General features: G+C 41.2%; 6 non-coding genes across 6 annotated transcripts; 4 read left to right on the forward strand and 2 right to left on the reverse strand.

Annotated features, from left to right (window-relative positions):
• The first annotated feature begins 2,009 nt into the window (after window positions 1-2,009).
• On the forward strand, window positions 2,010-2,081 carry TRNAQ-CUG (transfer RNA glutamine (anticodon CUG)). The gene has a single exon. It is a non-coding gene; the product is annotated as a tRNA-Gln (tRNA).
• Window positions 2,082-3,067: 986 nt separating this feature from the next.
• On the forward strand, window positions 3,068-3,139 carry TRNAQ-UUG (transfer RNA glutamine (anticodon UUG)). The gene has a single exon. It is a non-coding gene; the product is annotated as a tRNA-Gln (tRNA).
• Window positions 3,140-5,014: 1,875 nt separating this feature from the next.
• Window positions 5,015-5,088, reverse strand: TRNAI-AAU (transfer RNA isoleucine (anticodon AAU)). Its single transcript has one exon. It is a non-coding gene; the product is annotated as a tRNA-Ile (tRNA).
• Window positions 5,089-7,456: 2,368 nt separating this feature from the next.
• TRNAQ-UUG (transfer RNA glutamine (anticodon UUG)) lies at window positions 7,457-7,528 on the forward strand. The gene has a single exon. It is a non-coding gene; the product is annotated as a tRNA-Gln (tRNA).
• A 1,876-nt stretch (window positions 7,529-9,404) lies between these two features.
• On the reverse strand, window positions 9,405-9,478 carry TRNAI-AAU (transfer RNA isoleucine (anticodon AAU)). Its single transcript has one exon. It is a non-coding gene; the product is annotated as a tRNA-Ile (tRNA).
• A 1,299-nt stretch (window positions 9,479-10,777) lies between these two features.
• Window positions 10,778-10,849, forward strand: TRNAQ-CUG (transfer RNA glutamine (anticodon CUG)). The gene has a single exon. It is a non-coding gene; the product is annotated as a tRNA-Gln (tRNA).
• Window positions 10,850-22,417: the final 11,568 nt, after the last annotated feature.

Genomic DNA, 22,417 nt, shown 5'->3' on the forward strand with positions numbered 1-22,417 from the left:
TAGTTGTGCACTAGGTTTTCATGCCAAATTTTAGCAGCTGCTCCCCCTAGTGTTTAAAAGTGGAAAATGTCAAACCTTTTTTACTTATTTTTCTTATTTTACTCCATTAAAAACAAACTACAATATTTTTCTAAAAATTAAAACATTAATATTTTACATTCTTTCAATTGTTGAATTTATTTATAGCACCTTCCCATTAAGAATTGATGATCTGTCTGTCAGGTGGAGGTTCTCACCAAACGTTCTTCGAGTCCTGCAGGAGAGTGAGAATAAGTCACATGGCTGGTTAGCTCAGTTGGTTCAAGCGTGGTGCTAATAATGCCAAGATTGTGGGTTTGAACCCTATACAGACCTTTTTTTTTCACCAACACAGTAAGCCTGCAATTTTTTTTTTAAGTTACTAGATGCCTATTTAACATTTATTTTATTTGGACATTTTAAAGATAAATAATATCAGTCATAAAAATGAAGAAAACCTCTTGAATTCAGAAGTAACAGGTAGAGTAACATTGTAGCTCAATCTTAATTCAAGATGGATGCATAAAATGCAATAAATGACCAAAAAAAATATATAAACTAAAATAAATGTTAATAAGGCACAGTTACTGTGTTAGCAAAAAAAAAATAAAACTGAGCACGTACATGGTTCAAACCTGCAACCTTAGCGTTATTAGCACCACGCTCTAACCAACTGAGCTAACCGGCCATGAGCTATGCTTCGTTTCCAATATCTTTGGATGCGTCGGTTCGATTCTCACAACCTGCCACCAAGTTGAGTTTTTTTTTTTTTTCTTAACTGAACAGTTTTTCAATATCGTCTCCAGTGACTTATTTAATATATTTTTGACTGGTAATGTTTTGTTTTTCGTTATCAGTTAAAATAAAGATATTTGCTATATTTTTCTTGTATTCAAGTTTCTGCAGGAATTTTAAAAATGGCAAAAGGCAGAGAAAGTCGGCATGAGGAATCCTCAGGTGGCGGGCAAGAGGGAAAAAAGGTCAAGAGTTATAGTGAAAGAAAATGCAAAGTTTTAATTTTATCTTGTTTAAACAATTAAAACAGTAAATTTATGTTAATATATTGATTTATTATCCACATATACAAAAATGGCACAAGCCTTAAGTGTAGATGATGTAAAATTCTTTACATATATTTGAATATGAATATTATATCATACGAATGTTTCAACTTTTTCTTTTTTTCTGTTAATAGATACTCCCTCGTTTCACTTTCCTTGTTGTTATTTTCCTACCCATCCCCCATGATTCCCAATGAAGAACTCCATTTATCCTTCTCATGCTTGCCCTTTCCCAACTTATCCTACCTCATTTCAATATTAAAGGTTAACCCCTTCACAACTCCTGATGTATATATTTACAACATATGTTGTTTCCCCGACTTTAATGCGGGCTCCGGCACTGAGCCTGCATCTTTCCCCCCATCATCACTGCTGATATAATTAGCTGTCATGTGCCTCCAAGAGTGGAGGGTGGGTTGGAGCTCCACAACTGGCTTTTAACCAGTTAAATTCTGCTGTCAATCTCTGACAGCTGGATTTAAATCCTGCCCATCAACATCCTTGTCATGTGATCGGGGGGCACTGATAGATTGTCATGACAACCGGGGGTCTGCAGAAGAATAACTCATGCCCAGTGTTCACAGTACTTACTGTACAAGGTCATATAATTATTTGTTTCGGAGATGTCTGAACATTTTTCCTAGTGAAAAATTTCAAAAGTTACATCACTTTTTGACTCTGTCCTTGAACTTCTGTCATCCTTTGTCTTCACGACACAGTGAAAACTGTGTATACTTACTGTACCATAATACAAGATCATATAATTATCTGTCTGTGAATTGTGATATATGTCTCCAGTGTGGGCTGAAAACACCAGTATCCTATTCTGGTCTTGTAAACTATTTTTAGGGGAGTGAAGAAGGGTATCGTGTTCTTTCCCTTCTCTTTCCGTCTCCCCACTGGAAAGCACACACCTTGGACATATCAGATGGTTCCATGGTGTAATGGTTAGCGCTCTGGACTCTGAATCCAGTGATCCGAGTTCAAATCTCGGTGGGACCTGAATTGATTTTGTTGCTAATTTCTTGAATTTGTCAATTTCTGTTCACATCAGAAGGGAAGATTAGATCTTTCTGCCACTTTTAAGATTTCTGGTAAAATTTGAATACATGAAAAGTTTAGCCAATATCTGCATAAAAAATCCTTATTAAAAATCTTTATTTTCACTGGTAACAAAACTTGCATTTTGACTAAAGTGATTGAAAAATACATGTGCATTATAGATGATTAAGAAACATTACAAATGTTTCCATCGCTTTCTTAACCTCTCCTTTGTGCCCTTGAAGGAACAGGACCATCAAAAGACGCTTCAAGTACAATTTTTATCGGCCTGAGTGAATGGGCCAGGAAATGAGCGCTGAACAATCTAAATGGAAGGCAAAGTCTAAAACTTGGCATCAGCCACCAAGAAACTATGGAGCTGCTATAACACTCACCTGAACACCTCTTAGCTCCATCTCAAAACAATGGGACAGTTGATTGATGGGCCGCCTTCCAGCTCATATTGATGACTTATCATACATTTTTAAAGAATAACTGTTGCTTTAATTTTTTAAAATTTTTCCTACTAATTGATAATCATGGGGACATTGATATGGATTGTGATGTACTGTAAGTGTGCAGTGCGGGCTAGAAACATTGATGTCTGATTTTGGCATAAGTGAGATCATGTCCTTTCTCTTCTCTTTCTCTTTCTCCTTTCACCAGAAAACCTCAAACTTACCTCAATATGCTAATATCTTTAAGGTGGTTTGGCGTTACATACGTAAGTAATATAAACTTGTCATGGTTAGGGTTTTGAATCCCACACATTTCGAAGGAACCTGTTTTTTTAATATTTATTTTCCTGACTATACAGACTGTCCATTTCTATTCACATCAGAAGGGAAGATTGGATCTTCCTGCCACTTAGAAATTATTATTATTACATGAGTGTAAGGTTCTGGTTAATTTATGAAATATGAGAGTCCAGTGTTGGCAAGTAAGCAGGTTCCATGGTGTAATGGTTAGCACTCTGGACTTTGAATCCAGCAATCTGAGTTCGACTCTTGGTGGAACCTAAGATTTTGTTGACTTTCTTGGTGTCTTTGGCTTAGGTTATAATACAGGTGCATCTCACTAAATTAGAATATCATCAACAAGTTAATTTATTTCAGTTCTTCAATACAAAAAGTGAAACTCATATTATATAGAGTCATTACAAACAAAGAGATTTATTTCAAGTTTTTATTTCTGTTAATGTTGATGATTATGGCTTACAGCCAATGAAACCACAAAAGCCATTATCTCAGTTAATTAGAATACTTTATAACAACAGCTTGAAAAATGTTTTTAAAATCCAAAATGTTGGCCTACAGAAATGTATGTTTAGTAAATGCCCTCAATACTTGGTCAGGCTCCTTCTGCATCAATTACTGCATCAATGCAGCACTACTGAGGTGTTATGGAAGCCGAGATTGCTTTGATAGCAGCCTTCAGCTCATCTGCATTGTTGGGTCTGCTGTCTCTCATCTTCCTCTTGACAATACACCATAGAGAATCTATAATAGATTCTCTATGGGGTTAAGGTCAGGCGAGTTTGCTGACAATCAAGCACAGTGATACTGTTGTTTGTAAACCAGGTCTTGGTACTTTTGGCAGTGTGGACAGGTGCCAAGTCCTGCTGGAGAATGAAATTTCCATCTCCAAAAAGTTCTTGGCAGAGGGAAGCATGAAGTGCTCTAAAATTTCTTGGTAGATGGCTGCGCTGACTTTGGTCTTGATAAGACACAATGGATCTACTCCAGCAGATTACATGGCTCCCCAAACTATCACTGATCATGGAAACTTTACACTAGACCTCAAGAAGCTTGGATTGTGGCCTCTCCACTCTTCCTCCAGACTCTGGGACCTTGATTTCCAAATGAAAATTGGAACTCTGGGACCTTGTGGAGTGTGTCAATGACTGCCTTCTGGACATCTGTCAAGTCAGCAGTCTTCCCCATGATTGTGGAGCCTACTGAAACAGACTAAGGGCCCTTTTAAATGCTTAGGATACCGTTTCAGGTGTTTTTTGGTAAATATTATAATTTACAAAGATAATGACTTTTGTGTTTTCATTGGCTGTGTTATCGGTCCGGATGGTGGAACCACTGTGCTGTGGTGCAAGGAGGGACCACAGGGGCGTAACTATGTGCCTACCTGGACCGACCCTGGCAACACGGCGGCTTAGTTGACTCCATGAACCAAGGAGGGATCGGTAAGGTGAACCAGGTGCCACTCTGGGACAGACCTCATGTGAGAGCAGGTGACTCCCACAGGGCTGATAGCCAAAGTGGACTGGCACGACAGATGGGCAGACAGTTGTGTATGTCTAGTAGGCAGGCGAACGGAGCTGACTGATGGGCAGGCTCAGCTGGCAGGCTGAGTGGCAGGCATGGCTAATAGACGAGCTGGAGTGCACGGCAGATAGGCAGGCTGGTGGGCACAGCTGACAGACCGGCTGCTGGGCACGGCTGAAAGACAGGCTGGTTGACAGCACTGGAACCTGAGGGCAGGAGAGAGTGTTAGCACACAAACTTCAACATTTTGACAGGCACCTCCATTTTGGAGGAGGTGCCTTATATAGGGGCAGTCCTCCAACTATTTTTTTTTTCGACATCACAGTAAGCGTGGAAGTATTTTTTTATTTAACTAGATGCCTATTTAACATTTATTTTATTTGGACATTTTCAAGATAAAGAGTATCAGTCATAACAATGAAGAAAACCTCCTGAATTCAGAAGTAATACAACGAGTAAGATTGTAGCTCAATCTTATTTCAAGATGGATGCATAAAATGCAATAAATTTCCCAAAAAATCAAAACTAAAACAAATGTTATTAAGGCACCTAATTATTTTTTTAAAAAATACAACACAGTTACTGTGGTAGCGAAAAAAAATTAAAAAATTAAGCTGGCCCGTACGGGGATCGAACCCACGACCTTGGCGTTATTAGCACCACAGTCTAACCAACTGAGCTAACCGGCCATGAGATACACTTCATCTCCAATATCTTTGGATGTGTTGGTTCGATTCTCACCACCTGGCACCAAACTATTTTTTTTGATTATTTTTATTTTTTTTTCTTAACTGAGCCGTTTTTCAATATAGTCTACAGTGACTTATTTAATATATTTCTGATTGATAATGTTTTGTGTTTCGTTATCAGTGAAAATAAAGATATTTGCCAAGCTTTTTTCGTATTCCATTCTCTCCAGGAATTTTAAAAATAGCAAAAGGCAGAGAAAGTTGGCACGAGGAATCCTCATGTGGCGGGCAAGAGGGAAAAAAGATCCAGAGTTATAGTGAAACTAAAGAAAATGCAAAGTTTTACTTTTATCTAGTTTAAATGATTAAAACACTAAATTATGTTAATATATTGATTTATTATCCACATATACAAAAATGGCACAAGCCTTAAGTGTAGAAGATGTAAAATTCTTTACATATATTTGAATATGAATATTATATCATACGAATGTTTCATCTTTTTCTTTTTTCTGATAATAGATACTCTCTCGTTTCACTTTCCTTGTTGTTACTTTCCTACCCATCCCCCATGATTCCCAATGAAGAACTCCATTTATCCTTCTCATGCCTGCCCTTTCCCAACTTTTCCTACCCCATTTCAATATTAAAAGTTAACCCCTTCACAAGGCATGATGTATATATTTACACCATATGTCGTTTCCCCGACTTTGATGCTGGCTCCGGCACTGAGCCTGCATCTTTCCCCTTTCATCACTGCTGATTTAATTAGCTGTCATGTGCCTCCAAGAGTGGAGGGTGGGTTGGAGCTCCACCACTGGCTGTTAACCAGTTAAATTCTGCTGTCAATCTCTGACAGCGGTATTTAAATCCTGCCCATCAACATCCTTGTCATGTGATCAGGGGGCACTAATAGGTTTTCATGACAGCCGGGGCTCTGCAGAAGAATAACTTGTGGCCAGCGTTCACAGTACTTATTGTACAAGGTCATTTAATTATCTGTTTCGGAGATGTCTGAACATTTTTCCTAGTGAAAAATTTCAAAAGTTACTTCAATTTTTGACTCTGTTCTTGAACTTCTGTCATCCTTTGTCTTCACGACACAGGGAAAACTGTCTATACTTACTGTACCATAATATAAGATCATATAATTATCTGTCTGTGAATTGTGATATAAGTGTCCAGTGTGGGCTGAAAACACTGGTATCCTATTATTGTCTTGTAAACTATTTTTAGAGGAGGCAAGAAGGGTATCGTGTTCTTTACCTTCTCTTTATGTCTCCCCACTGGAAAGCACACACCTTGGATATATCAAATGGTTCCATGGTGTAATGGTTAGCACTCTGGACTCTGAATTCAGCAATCTGAGTTCAAATCTTGGTGGGACCTGAATTGATTTTGTTGCTAATTTCTTGAATTTGTCAATTTCTATTCACATCAGAAGGGAAGATTAGATCTTTCTGCCACTTTTAAGATTTCTGGTACAATTTGAATACATGAAAAGTTTAGCCAATATCTGCATAAAAAATCCTTATTAAAAATCTTTATTTTCACTGGTAACAAAACTTGCATTTTGACTAAAGTGATTGAAAAATACATGTGCATTATAGATGATTAAGAAACATTACAAATGTTTCCATCGCTTTCTTAACCTCTCCTTTGTGCCCTTGAAGGAACAGGACCATCAAAGGACTCTTCAAGTACAATTTTTATCAGCCTGAGCGAATGGGCCAGGAAATGAGCGCTGAACAATCTAAATGGAAGGCAAAGTCTAAAACTTGGCATCAGCCACCAAGAAACTATGGAGCTGCTATAATACTCACCTGAACACCTCTTAGCTCCATCTCTAAACAATGGGACGGTTGGTTGATGGGCCGCCATCCAGCTCATATTGATGACTTATCATACATTTTAAAGAATAACAGTTGCTTTAATTTTTTAAAATTTTTCCTACCAATTGATAATCATGGGGACATTGATGTGGATTGTGATGTACTGTAAGTGTGCAGTGCGGGCTGGAAACATTGATGTCTGATTTTGGCATAAGTGAGATCATGTCCTTTCTCTTCTCTTTCTCCTTTCACCAGAAAACCTCAAACTTACCTCAATATGCTAATATCTTTAAGGCGGTTTGGCGTTATATACGTAAGTAATACAAACTGGTCATGGTTAGGGTTTTGAATCCCACACATTTCGAAGGTACCTGTTTTTTTAATATTTATTTTCCTGACTATACAGACTGTCCATTTCTATTCACATCAGAAGGGAAGATTGGATCTTCCTGCCACTTAGAAATTATTATTATTACATGAGTGTAAGGTTCTGGTTAATTTATGAAATATGAGAGTCAGGTGTTGGTAAGTAAGCAGGTTCCATGGTGTAATGGTTAGCACTCTGGACTTTGAATCCAGCAATCTGAGTTCGACTCTTGGTGGAACCTAAGCTTTTGTTGACTTTCTTGGTGTCTTTGGCTTAGTTTATAATACAGGTGCATCTTACTAAATTAGAATATCATCAACAAGTTAATTTGTTTCAGGTATTCAATACAAAAAGTGAAACTCATATTATATAGAGTCATTACAAACAGAGTGATCTATTTCAAGTGTTTATTTCTGTTAATGTTGATGATTATGGCTTACAGCCAATGAAACCACAAAAGCTATTATCTCAGTTAATTAGAATACTTTATAACAACAGCTTGAAAAATGTTTTTAAAATCCAAAATGTTGGCCTACAGAAATGTATGTTTAGTAAATGCCCTCAATACTTGGTCGGGCTCCTTCAGCATCAATTACTGCATCAATGCAGCACTACTGAGGTGTTATGGAAGCCGAGATTGCTTTGATAGCAGCCTTCAGCTCATCTGCATTGTTGTGTCTGCTGTCTCTCATCTTCCTCTTGACAATAACCCATAGAGAATCTATAATAGATTCTCTATGGGGTTAAAGTCAGGCGAGTTTGCTGACAATCAAGCACAGTGATACTGTTGTTTGTAAACCAGGTATTGGTACTTTTGGCAGTGTGGACAGGTGCCAAGTCCTGCTGGAGAATGAAATTTCCATCTCCAAAAAGCTTCTTGTCAGAGGGAAGCATGAAGTGCTCTAAAATTTCTTGGTAGATGGCTGCGCTGACTTTGGTCTTGATAAAACACAATGGACCTACACCAACAGATGACATGGCTCCCCAAACCATCACTGATCATGGAAACTTTACATTAGACCTCAAGAAGCTTGGATTGTGGCCTCTCCACTCTTCCTCCAGACTTTGGGACCTTGATTTCCAAATGAAAATTGCAACTCTGGGACCTTGTGGAGTGTGTCAATGACTGCCTTCTGGACATCTGTCAAGACAGCAGTCTCCCCCATGATTGTGGAGCCTACTGAAACAGACTAAGGGCCCTTTTAAATACTTAGGAAGCCGTTTCAGGTGTTTTTTGGTAAATATTATAATTAAGAAAGATAATGACTTTTGTGTTTTCATTGGCTGTGTTATGGGTCCGGATGGTGGAACCACTGTGCTGTGGTGCAAGGAGGGACCACAGGGGCGTAATTATGTGCCTACCTGGACCGACCCTAGCAATACGGCGGCTTAGTTGACTCCGTGAACCAAGGAGGGATCGGGAAGGTGAACCAGGTGCCATTCTGGGACAGACCTCATGTGAGAGCAGGCGACTCCCACAGGGCTGATAGCCAAAGTGGACTGGCACGACAGATGGGCAGACAGTTGTGTACGGCTAGTAGGCAGGCGAACGGAGCTGACTGATGGGCAGGCTCAGCTGGCAGGCTGAGTGGCAGGCATGGCTAATAGACGAGCTGGAGTGCACGGCAGATAGGCAGGCTGGTGGGCACAGCTGACAGACCGGCTGCTGGGCACGCCTGAAAGACAGGCTGGTTGACAGCACTGGGACCTGAGGTCAGGAGAGAGTGTTAGCACACAAACTTCAACATTTTGACAGGCACCTCCATTTTGGAGGAGGTGCCTTATATAGGGGCAGTCCTCCAACCATTTTTTTTTCGACATCACAGTAAGCGTGGACGTTTTTTTTTAACTAACTAGATGCCTATTTAACATTTATTTTTTTTGGACATTTTAAAGATAAAGAGTATCAGTCATAACAATGAAGAAAACCTCCTGAATTCAGAAGTAATACAACGAGTAAGATTGTAGCTCAATCTTATTTCAAGATGGATGCATAAAATGCAATAAATTACCAAAAAAATAAAAACTAAAACAAATGTTATTAAGGCATCTAATTAATTATTAAAAAAATATAACACAGTTACTGTGGTAGCAAAAAAAAAAAAAAAAAATTAAGCTGACCCGTATGGGGATCGAACCCACGACCTTGGCATTATTAGCACGATGCTCTAACCAACTGAGCTAACCGGCCATGAGCTTCCTCTCTAATGTTTTTGGATGTGTTGGTTCGATTCTCACCACCTGGCACCAAACTTTTTTTTTTGATTATTTTTATTTTTTTTTCTTAACTGAGCAGTTTTTCAATATAGTCTACAGTGACTTATTTAATATATTTCTGATTGATAATGTTTTGTGTTTCGTTATCAGTGAAAATAAAGATATTTGCCAAGCTTTTTTCGTGTTCCATTTTCTCCAGGAATTTTAAAAATAGCAAAAGACAGAGAAAGTTGGCACGAGGAATCCTCAGGTGGCGGGCAAGAGGGAAAAAAGATCCAGAGTTATAGTGAAACTAAAGAAAATGCAAAGTTTTACTTGTATCTTGTTTAAACGATTAAAACAGTAAATTTATGTTAATATATTGATTTATTATCCACATATACAAAAACGGCACAAGCCTTAAGGGTAGAAGATGTAAAATTCTTTACATATATTTGAATATGAATATTATATCATACGAATGTTTCATCTTTTTCTTTTTTCTGTTAATAGATACTCTCTCGTTTCACTTTCCTTGTTGTTACTTTCCTATCCATCCCCCATGATTCCCAATGAAGAACTCCATTTATCCTTCTCATGCTTGCCCTTTCCCAACTTTTCCTACCCCATTTCAATATTAAAAGTTAACCCCTTCACAACGCATGATGTATATATTTACAACATATGTCGTTTCCCCGACTTTGATGCTGGCTCCGGCACTGAGCCTGCATCTTTCCCCTTTCATCACTGCTGATTTAATTAGCTGTCATGTGCCTCCAAGAGTGGAGGGTGGGTTGGAGCTCCACCACTGGCTGTTAACCAGTTAAATTCTGCTGTCAATCTCTGACAGCGGGATTTAAATCCTGCCCATCAACATCCTTGTCATGTGATAGGTTTTCATGATAGTCGGGGGTCTGCAGAAGAATAACTTGTGGCCAGCGTTCACAGTACTTACTGTACAAGATCATTAAATTATCTGTTTCGGATATGTCTGAACATTTTTCCTAGTGAAAAATTTCAAAAGTTACATCAATTTTTGACTCTGTCCTTGAACTTCTGTGATCCTTTGTCTTCACGACACAGGGAAAACTGTGTATACTTACTGTACCATAATGTAAGATCATATAATTATCTGTCTGTGAATTGTGATATAAGTGTCCAGTGTGGGCTGAAAACACTGGTATCCTATTCTTGTCTTGTGAACTATTTTTAGAGGAGTCAAGAAGGGTATCGTGTGCTTTCCCTTCTCTTTCTGTCTCCCCACTGGAAAGCACACACCTGGGACATAGCAGATGGTTCCATGGTGTAATGGTTAGCACTCTGGACTCTGAATCCAGCGATCTGAGTTCAAATCTCAGTGAGGCCTGAGTTGATTTTGTTGCTAATTATTTGAATTTGTCAATTTCTATTCACATCAGAAAGGATTATTAGATCTTTCTGCCACTTTTAAGATTTCTGGTACAATTTGAATACATGAAAAGTTTAGCCAATATCTGCATAAAAAATCCTTATTAAAAATCTTTATTTTCACTGGTAACAAAACTTGCATTTTGACTAAAGTGATTGAAAAATACATGTGCATTATAGATGATTAAGAAACATTACAAATGTTTCCATCGCTTTCTTAACCTCTCCTTTGTGCCCTTGAAGGAACAGGACCATCAAAGGACTCTTCAAGTACAATTTTTATCAGCCTGAGTGAATGGGCCAGGAAATAAGCGCTGAACAATCTAAATGGAAGGCAAAGTCTAAAACTTGGCATCAGCCACCAAGAAACTATGGAGCTGCTATAATACTCACCTGAACACCTCTTAGCTCCATCTCTAAACAATGGGACGGTTGGGTGATGGGCCGCCATCCAGCTCATATTGATGACTTATCATACATTTTAAAGAATAACAGTTGCTTTAATTTTTTAAAATTTTTCCTACTAATTGATAATCATGGGGACATTGATGTGGATTGTGATGTACTGTAAGTGTGCAGTGCGGGCTGGAAACATTGATGTCTGATTTTGGCATAAGTGAGATCATGTCCTTTCTCTTCTCTTTCTCTCTCTCCTTTCACCAGAAAACCTCAAACTTACCTCAATATGCTAATATCTTTAAGGTGGTTTGGCGTTACATACGTAAGTAATATAAAATTGTCATGGTTAGGGTTTTGAATCCCACACATTTCGTAGGAACCTGTTTTTTTAATATTTATTTTCCTGACTATACAAACTGTCCATTTATATTCACATCAGAAGGGAAGATTGGATCTTCCTGCCACTTAGAAATTATTATTATTACATGAGTGTAAGGTTCTGGTTAATTTATGAAATATGAGAGTCCAGTGTTGGCAAGTAAGCAGGTTCCATGGTGTAATGGTTAGCACTCTGGACTTTAAAATCCAGCAATCTGAGTTCGACTCTCAGTGGAACCTAAGATTTTGCTGACTTTCTTGGTGTCTTTGGCTTAGGTTATAATACAGGTGCATCTCACTAAATTAGAATATCATCAATAAGTTAATTTATTTCAGTTCTTCAATACAAAAAGTGAAACTCATATTATTTAGAGTCATAACAAACAGAGTGATCTATTTCAAGTGTTTATTTCTGTTAATGATGATGATTATGGCTTACAGCCAATGAAAACACAAAAGCCATTATCTCAGTTAATTAGAATACTTTATAACAACAGCTTGAAAAATGTATTTAAAATCCAAAATGTTGGCCTACAGAAATGTATGTTCAGTAAATGCCCTCAATACTTGGTCGGGCTCCTTCTGCATCAATTACTGCATCAATGCAGCACTACTGAGGTGTTATGGAAGCCGAGATTGCTTTGATAGCAGCCTTCAGCTCATCTGCATTGTTGGGTCTGCTGTCTCTCATCTTCCTCTTGACAATACCCCATAGAGAATCTATAATAGATTCTCTATGGGGTTAAGGTCAGGCGAGTTTGCTGACAATCAAGCACAGTGATACTGTTGTTTGTAAACCAGGTCTTGGTACTTTTGGCAGTGTGGACAGGTGCCAAGTCATGCTGGAGAATGAAATTTCCATCTCCATAAAGCTTGTTGGCAGAGGGAAGCATGAAGTGCTCTAAAATTTCTTGGTAGATGGCTGCACTGACTTTGTTCTTGATAAAACACAATGGACCTACACCAGCAGATGACATGACTCCCCAAACCATCACTGATCATGGAAACTTCACACTAAGCAGCTTGGATTGTGGCCTCTCCACTCTTCCTCCAGACTCTGGGACCTTGATTTCCAAATGAAAATTGGAACTCTGGGACCTTGTGGAGTGTGTCAATGACTTCCTTCTGGACATCTGTCAAGTCAGCAGTCTTCCCCATGAGAGTGGAGCCTATAGAAACAGACTAAGGGCCATTTTTAAACACTTAGGAAGAATTTGCATGTGTTTTGGTAAATATTTTAATTTACAAAGATACTGACTTTTGTGTTTTCATTGGCTGTGTTACACGTCCGGATGGTGGAACCACTGTGCTGTGGTGCAAGGAGGGACCACAGGGGCGTAACTAAGTGCCTACCTGGACCAAACCTGGCTACACGGTAGCTTAGTTGACTCCGTAAACCAAGGAGGGACCGGGAACGTGAACCAGGTGCCATTCTGGGACAGACCTCCTTTGAGAGCAAGCGACTCCCACAGGGCTGATAGCCAAAGTGGACTGGCACGACAGATGGGCAGACAGTTGTGTACGGTTAGTAGGCAGGCGGACGGCTGGCAGGCTGATTGGCAGGCATGGCTAATAGACAAGCTGGAGGGCACGGCAGGCTGATTGACAGGCACGGCTAATAGACGAGCTGGAGGGCACGGCAGATAGGCAGGCTGGTGGGCACAGCTGACAGACCGGCTGCCGGGCACGGCTGAAAGACAGGCTGGCGGACAGCACTGGGACCTGAGGGCTGGAGAGAGTGTTAGCACACAAATTTCAACATTTCACAGGCACCTCCATTTTGGAGGTGGTGCCTTATATAGGGGCAGTCCTCCAACCATTTTTTTTTTTGACATCACAGTAAGCGTGCAAGTTTTTTTTTAATTAACTAGATGCCTATTTAACATTTATTTTATTTGGCCATTTTAAAGATAAAGAGTATCAGTCATAACAATGAAGAAAACCGCCTTAATTTAGAAGTAATACAATGAGAAAGATTGTAGCTCAATATTATTTCAAGATGGATGCATAAAATGCAATAAATTACCAAAAAAATATATTTTTTTTTAAAAATATAACACAGTTACTGTGTTAGCAAAAAAAAATATAAAATTATGCTGGCCCGTAAGGGGATAGAACCCATGACCTTGGTGTTTTTAGAATCACGCTCTAACCAACTGAGCTAACCAGCCATGAGGTACTCTTCCTCTCCAGTGTGTTTGGATGTGTTGGTTCGATTCTCACCACCTGGCACCAAACTTTTTTTTTTGTGTATTTTTTTTTTTTCTTAACTGAACAGTTTTTCAATATGGTCTCCAGTGAATTATTTAGTATATTTCTGATTTATTATGTTTCATGTTTCGTTATCAGTGAAAATAAAGACATTTGCTTAACTTTTTTTATATTCAAATATCTCCAGGAATTTTAAAAATGGCAAAGGGCAGAGAAAGTCGGCATGAGGAATCCTCAGGTGGCGGGCAAGAGGGAAAAAAGGTCAAGCGTTATAGCAAAACTAAAGAAAATGCAAAGTTTTACTTTTATCTTGTTTAAACGAATAAAACAATAAATTTAATCTTAAAGTATTGATTTATTTTCCACATATACAAAAATGGCTCAAGCCTTATGTGTAGAATATGTAAAATTCTTTACATAAATTTGAATATTATATCATACGAATGTTTCATCTTTTTCTTTTTTCTGTTAATAGATACTCTCTCGTTTCACTTTCCTTGTTGTTACTTTCCTACCCATCCCCCATGATTCCCAATGAAGAACTCCATTTATCCTTCTCATGCCTGCCCTTTCCTAACTTTTCCTACCCAATTTCTATATTAAAGGTTAACCCCTTCACAACGCATGATGTATATATTTACAACATATGTCGTTTCCCCGACTTTGATGCTGGCTCCGGCACTGAGCCTGCATCTTTCCCCCATCATCACTGCTGATTTAATTAGCTGTCATGTGCCTCCAACAGTGGAGGGTGAGTTGGAGCTCCACCACTGGCTGTTAACCAGTTAAATTCTGCTGTCAATCTCTGACAGCGGGATTTAAATCCTGCCCATCAACACCCTTGTCATGTGATCGGGGGGCACTGATAGGTTGTCATGACAGCCGGGGTCTGCAGAAGAATAACTCATGGCCAGCGTTCACAGTACTTACTGTACAAGGTCATATAATTATCTATTTCGGAGATGTCTGAACATTTTTCCTAGTGAAAAATTTCAAAAGTTACATCACTCTGTCCTTGAATTTCTGTCATCCTTTGTCTTCACGACACAGGGAAAACTGTCTATACTTACTGTACTAAAATACAAGATCATATCATTATCTGTCTGTGAATTGTGATATAAGTGTCCAGTGTTTGCTGAAAATACCGGTATCCTATTCTTGTCTTGTAAACTATTTTTAGGCGAGTCAAGAAGGGTATCTTGTTCTTTTCCTTCTCTTTCTGTCTTCCCACTGGAAAGCACACACCTAAAACATATGACATGGTTCAATAGTGTAATGGTTAGCACTCTGGACTCTGAATCCAGCGATCCAAGTTAAAATCTCAGTGGGACCTGGTTTTATTTGTTGCTAATTTCTTGAATTTGTCAATTTCTATTCACATCGGAAGGGAAAATTAGATCTTTCTGCTGCATTTAAGATTTATGGTGAAATTTGAATACTTAAAAAGTTTAGTCAATATCTGCATAAAACAATCTTTATTAAAATTCTTTATTTTCACTGGTAACAAAACTTGCATTTTCAATAAAGTGATTGAAAAATACATGTGCATTATAGATGATTAAGAAACATTACAAACGTTTCCATTGCTTTCTTACCCTCTCCTTTGTGCCCTTGAAGGGACAGGACCATCGAAGCACTATTCAAGTACAATTTTTATCGGCCTGAGTGAACGGGCCAGGAAATGAGCACTGAACAATCTAAATGGAAGGCAGAATCTAGAACTTGGCATCAGCCACCAAGAAACTATGGAGTTGCTTTAATTCTCACAAAAACATTGCTTAGTTCCATCTCTGAACATTGGGAGCGTTGGGTGTTGGAAGGCCATTCAGTTCATATTTATGACTTATCCTACAGGTAAGTCATCAATTTTTAAAGAATAACAGTTGCTTTAATTTAAAAAATCTATATTTTTCCTACTAATTGACATTGATGGGGACATTGATGTGGATTGTGATGTACTGTAAGTGTGCAGTGTGGGTTGGAAATATTAATGTCTGATTTTGGAATAAGTGAGATCATGTCCTTTCTCCTCTCTTTCTCTCTCTCCTTTCACCAGAAAGCCTCAAACTTTCCTCAATATGATAATGTCTTTAAGGTGGTTGAGTATAATATATGTAAGTAATATAAACGTGTCATGTTTAGAGGTTTGAATCCAACACATTCTGAAGGAACCCAATGTTATTTTTTTATATATCTTCTTGACTGTTTTCATGACTATACCGATTGTCAATTTCTGTTCACATTAGAAGGGAAGACTTATTAATTATCATTAGAGATGAGCGAGTATGTTCTGTTAACCCTTTCGGCTAGTATGCTCAGGCCGAACACCGAGTAGTTACAGCTGCTCGGTGTTATGTTTGAATCACTCCCATGTGCATGATTTGCGACTGTTTGACAGCTTTAGTACATGTAAGGAATGTCTATTTCATACACATTCCTCACATGTATTCAAGTTGTCAAACAGTCACAAATCATGCACATGGGAGTGATTCAAACATAACACCGAGCAGCTGTAACTACTCGGTGTTCGGCCCGAAGGGTTAGCAGAACATACTCACTAATTATCATTAATTATTATTATTATTGACTAGTAATGAGCGAGCAGACTCGCAAGTATTCGGTACTCGCCCGAGCATTTCAGTACTTGAGATTCTCGGAGCTCGCCGAGTACTTCTGAGATGCTCGGGCGGATGTTCGGGTCCCCTCCCTGCATGTTTGGCGCTCTTTAGAGCATCAATCAACTAGTGTTGAGCCACCCCCGTAGTGTTCGAGTTCGGTTCGGTTCGTCGAACACCCGTCTGTTCGCCGAACTGTTCGTCGAACTGTTCATCGAACACCTTCGAACACAGTTAAAACCAATGGCAGGCAAACAAAAACACATAGAAACACATAGAAAACACCTTCAAAGGTGTCCAAAAGCTGACAAACTGCTCAGAAGACATAACTAACAGATGGAAAAGTGACAAGTACATATAGTCATGCGAAAAGAAAAGAGGTGGAGGAGTAAAAGGAGGGGGAGACACAGATATAGGCATGTCATGCCCTTCTAAAATCCAAAAAGTGAGAAGCCGACACGGCCAGTCCGTTCCTGCCCGTGCCACCTCCGTGTCGCCGGGTTTGTGCCAGAGCCGCGGTGGACCCTGATGGCCAGCCCCCCTTTCCCAATACTGGTGCCTGTCCGCTGGTGGGTCGAGCGAGCCCCCCTGTGGTGGAGGCAGCTCTAAGCTTTTTAATTTAAATTGTCTCTCTAATTTGAATGAATACACTTGAAATCCTTTTACAAGGATCTATTGGAGGGCAAGTCTCATGCCAGCAGCTGCGTAATTCCAGCTCCAGTAGCGTCCACTAAAGCTGCTGCAGTTAAAAAGCTTTTATAAGGATCGAGCTCGGCTGTCCACCACAAGAAATCCTACCGCCAGTCCCAGCCCCTATGCCTTGGGGTGCCTCCTGATGCTCTTCACTGAGTATCCCGTGGTCCCGAAGCATTTCCTTTGAAAAAATTAAGTGTCCAAACTACAGGTGGTGTAGCTTGCTTAACAGCCGGGATAATCTGCTGACTAGCAGACACTGCTACTAGGCACAAAGTATTTCCTGGGCTAGATGCAGTTAAAAATTTGTAATTAGATACTCTCGTTGGATGCTGAGACAGCATTCCATAGAGACTCCTGGCACGCCATATATTATTCTCTTAAAAAGCTTGGGGTAGGGGTCTAGGGGACCCTTTTATAGACAAAATCACGGCCCTGTATCGCAATACGTCACCTAGGCTGAATATAAATTGAACTGTAGCACCCTGAGGTCTCGGTTGCTAAAGAGGTATTGCACCTCACCCAGAGGTGTAATATCTCACTCTCAGGTAAGGATGGAGTGTGGATCAGGACCTGACACCTGCATGCATTACACCACATTGCCGTGGGGCAAGGCGACCAATATACCCCTGAGATGGGCACGACAGTCCCTGTCCCTGGCTGGAGTGGGGGGAGGGAACACTGAGGAAGGGGAACCCTGCAGTGCAGGAGCAGGGAGGAAGCAGTTCCTGGGTGCATTGAGAAGGGAGTATAAAAGGTGGGCACCATCTTAGTTCAGTGCAGAGAAGTCTGAGCAGAAGTGACAGGGAGCAGGGGCTCTGCATGAGCTCTGCTCCGGAGGCGGGCCTAGTAACAGAGGCCCAGGCCTGGAAGAGGAAGAAGGAAGGAAGAGGAGCGGAGAAGGCTCCAGGAATGAGGAATGAAGGGATCCCAGGGGTGCGGACAGGCGAGTCGCACCGCACGCCCGAATCCACCTGCGTGGAGGGGTCAGGCCAAAGGGGGAGACCGGTCCCTGAAACTAGTGGAGGCGGGAAATGACCTTCAGCTAGAAACCGGAGGCTGTGACATTTTATGTGGCGCAGCCCCTCCGCTACACCCGCTAGGAAGGCACCACATAGGATCAGGGAAACTGGCGCCAAGAGGAGGCCCGAAGCAGCTGGACAGAAGGGTTGGTAAGAAAGGCCAGACAAAGGACACACAAAGGGGGTCCTTTGAAGCGCTCCAAAGTTATCTGGGAGTTGTCTGAGCCCCTCACCTGGTGAGCACAGTACGACGTGGGCAGCTGTTACCTGCAGAAGTGGTCTGGATAATAAGAACTGTGAGTAAAGGCCCTGGACTGCATCACTGACTCCGTGTCGTTACGGTTGCTGCCCTCCACCCTCACGCCCATCCACCGCATACTCTGCCCTGAGGCTATACTCCTCCCGTGGGGAGTTATGCTACGCTCTGCTGCACTCACGAAACCAGCCTCAGCGGTCTGCCCTGCAGCAGCGGTGCACTCTGACCGCAATCCACGTGTGGCATAGTCGGACATTTAAACATCAAAACCACATAAATAGTTTCACTACTGGTTTGACTGCCCTGAGCCACGGAACCGGGTCGCCACCACGGAGACTACAACAACCAGCATCCACCAAAAAGGGTCCGGCTCCGGGTGTCCCAAGGCCCAGGGGGCACGTCAGAACATTTTCATCACCTTTCATAATCACCAATGGGACAAGGCAGGGATGTCCTCTGTCCCCTCTCTTATACATCCTAGTGACGGAGCACCTGCTCTCATCAATTCGCCATAACCCCAATATTAGGTGCATTGAGGTGGGAGGCACCGAGTACAAGTGCTCTCTATTTGCTGATGATGTCCTAGTATATATCACTCAATCACATATATCCATCCCTGCTGTTATGGCTGAAATATATCACTTTGTTACATGGTCAAATTTTAAAATCAATGCAGCGAAGTCTGAGGCCCTCGATGTCTCCCTCCCCAAATCCATACTGGATTCCATCCAGTCCAACTTTCCCTTTGCCTGGCCCTCACAGGGTATCAAATACTTAGGAATTCCTATTCATAGAGACCTCTCCCGTCTATGTTATCTTAATTTTGGGCGCTTTATTGAACTACTCCATACAGACCACGGTTGGCAAGTTAGAACTGTAAGATTCACTACGTGAACCACTGGTGTTTTGTGGAAAAGCACATGTACACTGTGTTCCAAATTATTATGCAAAAAGTGTTTAGGAGTGATAAGGGAAGAATTTGTTTGTTTGTCAGTTAAACTCATTGATGGTGATGTGTGTCAGGGCTCTTTATATCACAGTAAGCAATTGCAGACACTTGTGCTAATTAGTTTGGCAGGTGTGTCCAATGAAAGGCAAGACTACTTAAGAAGGCTGTCCCACATTATTAAGCAGCCTACATTTTCTGCCAAAATGGGAAAGAAAAAGGATGTGTCGGCTGCTGAGAAGCAACAAATTGTGGAGTGTGTAGGTCAAGACATGACTACAATCAACATTTTGCGTTGATCAGGATGAAGTGTCTTGGCAATCAAGAAGTATGTAGCTGATTCACAGTACACACGTGTGCGTTCTGATAAGGGCAAATTGAGGACTCTTTTCTACAGGCAATTACGTCAGGTTAAAAGAGCAGCGGCAAAAAAGCCTTGTCACAGCAGCAGACAAGTTTTTGAAGCTGCTGGTGCCTCCAACGTCCCCCGAACAACAAGATGCAGGGTCCTTCAGAGGTTTGCAGCTGTGCGTACGCCATCCTGTCAACCTCCTCTATCCACTGCACAGAAGCAGAAATGGCTCCAGTGGGCCAAACAATACATGAAGACTGATTTCAAAACTGTTTTGTTCATGGATGAGTGCCGTGCAACGCTCGATGGTCCAGATGGATGGAGTGGAGGATGGCTGATTGATGGACACCACACGCAAACACGGCTACAGCGCCAACAAGGAGGAGGTGGAGTAATGTTTTGGGCTGGAATCATGTCGGCCCCTTTAGGATCCCTGAAGGGGTAAAGATGAACTCCATAATGTATGTGGAGTTTCTCAAACAGCACTTCCTGCCATGGTTCAAGAAGAAGAACCGTGTATTCCACAGCAAGATCATTTTCATGCATGGTAATGCACCGTCTCATGCTGCACATAACACATCTGCATCTCTGGCTGATATGGGCATAAAAGGGGACAAACTTATGGTGTGACCCCCATGCTCCCCTGACCTCTAACCCATTCAGAACCTCTGGAGCATCATCAAAAGGAGTGTCTATGATGGCGGGAGGCATTTCACATCTAAGCAACAGCTCTGGGAGGGTATTCTGTCCTCATGCAAAACAATTGAAGCAGAAACCATCCAAAACCTGACAAATTCAATGGACGAGAGAGTTCAGAAGCTCCTTTCGAACAAGGGGTCCTATGTGCAAATGTAACATCACCTAGAATAAAGTTTTGAGTTGAAAACTGTTTGATTTCAGTTTCTAATAACCTGCTAATGCTTATAATTTCAAAAATGACCATTTTTTTGGTCTTTATTAAAATGAAAAGGTTGATCGAAGAGTGTGGGGGATCTAAGAGTGTGGCAACCCAGTAGTCAGGATTACTTTGAATTCTGACAATCTGAGGGTCATATTGCAGGTAGTGCAGCAAGAAGGCACTTATGTGTCTTGCGCATCTCGGAGCCCCAAAATTATTTTCCGGGCTAGATGCAGCTAAAAATTATTATTAATTTTAAATCTGGTGGAGCTTAGTATAGATGGCCTAATAGAATCAGTACTGCACACTGCTACAAAGCCCAAATTATTTTCCAGCCAAGATACAGATAAACATGATTAGTCATTTGAAAGCTTAAAATGGTTGGTGAGGTGATTTTAACCAATCATCAAGCTTTTACTCTCCCCAGGATGACACAGGAGTAGAAAAGTCATTTTGAATCCATGATTTTTTCATCTTTATGAACGTGAGTCTGTCTACATTATCAGTGGAGAGCCGCGTGCACTTATCTGTCAGCACACCACCAGCAGCGCTGAACACACGTTCAGACAGAACGCTGGCTGCGGGGCATGACAAGATCTCCAAGGCGTAAGTGGCTAGCTCTGGCCATTTATCCAGATTGGAAGCCCAAAAAGAGCAAGGGTCCAATGACACAGTCATGGCTTCAATGTTTACTTGGAGATACTCCTGTACCATCATCGCTAGGCGTTGACTATGTGTCAGACTTCTTGTCTCCTGTGGCCTTGCAAAGGATGGGCTAAAAAAGTGGTGAAATGATTCCACAAAATTGATGTTACCAGCAGATATTGTGTTTCTGTTACGGTTTGAGTGCTGAGCACTTGACGGTCCCACGGTTGGCAAGCTGGAACTGTGAGATTCACTACGTGCACCACTGGTGTTTTGTGGAAAAGGACATGTAAGATTCTGCAACAGTCTCTGCTGATACTCCTGCATGCGTGCATCCCTTTCTATGGCAGGAATAATTTCTGAAAATATACTTTTGTACCGGGGATCTAACAGTGTGGCAACCCAGTAGTCAGAATTAATTCTAATTCTCACAATTCGAGGGTCATGTTGCAGGTAGTGCAGCAAGAAGGCACTCATGTGTCTTGCGCATCCAGGAGCACCAAGTCCCTGTTGTGTTGGTGGCAAGGTAACAATCATGCTTCCTTCCTCTGTCCTCTCCCCCCAACTTCGCACAACAGAAATGTGATCAAGGTCTCCCTCATCTGATGAGTCTTCCATCAGTTCGTCCTACACTTCTTCCTGGGCTCCTGCACCTTCCTCACTAGTTTGGCTGCTACCATGCGCCCGAGTAAAACCATCTCCTCCACCCTCACATGCCTGCCGCCTTGGTGCTGCCGACCATCTGGACCTTGCAGATGTTAGCCCTTCCGCATACAACTCCTCCTCCTCTACTTCCTCCACCTCCTCTTGTGCCACCACCTAACTCCGAATTCTGTTCAACATGTGCTCCAGCATGTAAATCACCGGAATAGTCATGCTGATAATGGCATCATCAGCACTAAACATCTTCGTCGCCATTTCAAAACTGTGCAGAAGGGTGCATAGGTCCCTGATCTGAGACCACTCCTCCAGCGTGATTTGCCCCACCTCTGGATCTCGTTGGCCCAGGCTATACGTCAGAACTTATTGCACCAGGGCTTGTCGGTGCTGCCACAGTCGCTGCAACATGTGCAGAGTTGAATTACACCGGGTAGGCGCATCGCATTTTAGCC

The sequence above is a fragment of the Phyllobates terribilis genome, unplaced genomic scaffold (assembly GCF_046119375.1).
Source record: "Phyllobates terribilis strain yellow unplaced genomic scaffold, ASM4611937v1 Scaffold_11__3_contigs__length_659146591, whole genome shotgun sequence".
Classification (NCBI taxonomy): domain Eukaryota; kingdom Metazoa; phylum Chordata; class Amphibia; order Anura; family Dendrobatidae; genus Phyllobates; species Phyllobates terribilis.